The sequence below is a fragment of the Vicia villosa genome, linkage group LG5 (genome assembly GCF_029867415.1).
Source record: "Vicia villosa cultivar HV-30 ecotype Madison, WI linkage group LG5, Vvil1.0, whole genome shotgun sequence".
Lineage (NCBI taxonomy): Eukaryota > Viridiplantae > Streptophyta > Magnoliopsida > Fabales > Fabaceae > Vicia > Vicia villosa.
In genome coordinates, this window is record NC_081184.1 from 121096067 (window position 1) to 121097775 (window position 1709).

Genomic DNA, 1709 nt, shown 5'->3' on the forward strand with positions numbered 1-1709 from the left:
TTTGGACTATTGTCCAAGGTGCTTCCTGTGCTACTTGGACTGTTTCTATCTCTGGCTCCACTATCTCAGGTGGCTTGTCATTGACAGTCGGCACCTTCTTGAGTTCCCACACTTTTTTTGTTTCCTTCTTTTGCTTTGGTTCCTCCTCCTTTTTCTTGCATTCATGACCAACTTGATTACACGACTTGCAGTATGGTGGCTTCCACTCATAATCAATTGGTTGAGTAATTTTTTCCCCTGTAGGACCTCTGATCACTAATTGTTGCTTCAGCTCTTTCGTGACATCAATTTCAACCAAAACACCAGCATATGATATTCTCAGCTTCTTTGATGTACACTCATCAGTCATCAAAGGTTTGCCTAGGGCACTAGCTATCTTTCCAATGCTCTGTTCTCCCCATAAGTATACTGGCAAATGTGGGAAGATAACCCAAATAGGCAAAACCCTTAGGACATCATCTTCCAGAGTAAAATGTGGGTTCCATTCATGAAGAAGGATTGGTTTCTTGAAGATTGTGTAGGGCCCTCGCATGAGTACCGCATCCCTATCAACCCTATCTCTGAAACGGATGAGGAAATATCCTTCATTGTTATAGTAGAGGTCAGGGAGCGTAACGAAGTTCCAAGTCGTGGCCATGAATTTCTTCACAGCATTCATTGACAGTTCGTTCCCTATGGCATACATAATAAGGGCATCCTTCCAAAACTCTGTCTCAGATGCTACATCCTGTTCTTCAATTTGGACTTCAATTTCCCCGTCAACAATAGCAGGTGCAGTGTATTTCAACTCACAACCGTTTGCTGGTAAGCGGTTCCCCTTGATGACATCAACCCACAGTTGTGGTGAGCTAGTTTTCCCTTCAGACTCGTTCTCCTTTACTTCACTAATGGTCTCCATCCCTTTGGGTTCCTTTCCTTTGTCAGTAGTGTTCGGTTCTTTCCCATTCCTGTTACCATTTGAGTTTGGCTCCGACGAGAAAACTCTCACACTCGCCGGAGGAGTCATTGCCACCTTACGCTTCGGCCGGCCGCGCCCCATAACCACCCTCAGAATACTGGGATGAACTAAATCGCCTCTGTCGTGGTCCCTAACCCTAGGGTTAGGAATTTAAACCAACAGCAGAGGTTCTTTGCATTCACCCTTCGTATCCCCTTCGTCCCTTTAGTTCGTCGGAAATCGTCGAGAAATCGTCGGAGATCGCCAGAAATCGCCTAGGGTTCGCCAGAAATCTCTTATGTTAATATTTAAATATAAATAAATATTCTTATGTAAAAAAATGGTGTGGAATCCAATTCTATAATTAATAACTATTTTAATTTTGATGAATAGCTTTGATTTCAAATTAGTTTTCCATTTTTTAAACACCGGACATTCACACACTTGTACTAAAAAAAAAGCTACCCAAAATAATACTCCCTCTCTCACGTGTTGACTGAGTTTGGGAGAAAAAAACAATATAAACATGTCACTGCCAATTTCAACATCACAGTTAACATCTATTCAAAAATATTACCATGATTCCAACAAACCATAACATATTACCTCTCTCAAACCTCCATAATTTCATACCAAAGTTTTAACCAAAACCTGCAAAATAAATTCCATCCCTGCCACACAAAAGAAACCATAAAAATAGTATTATCCAACCTTTCACCAGAATACAAAATCTATAACCAAAGTCCCTTCATAATTACAAATCACTACAACC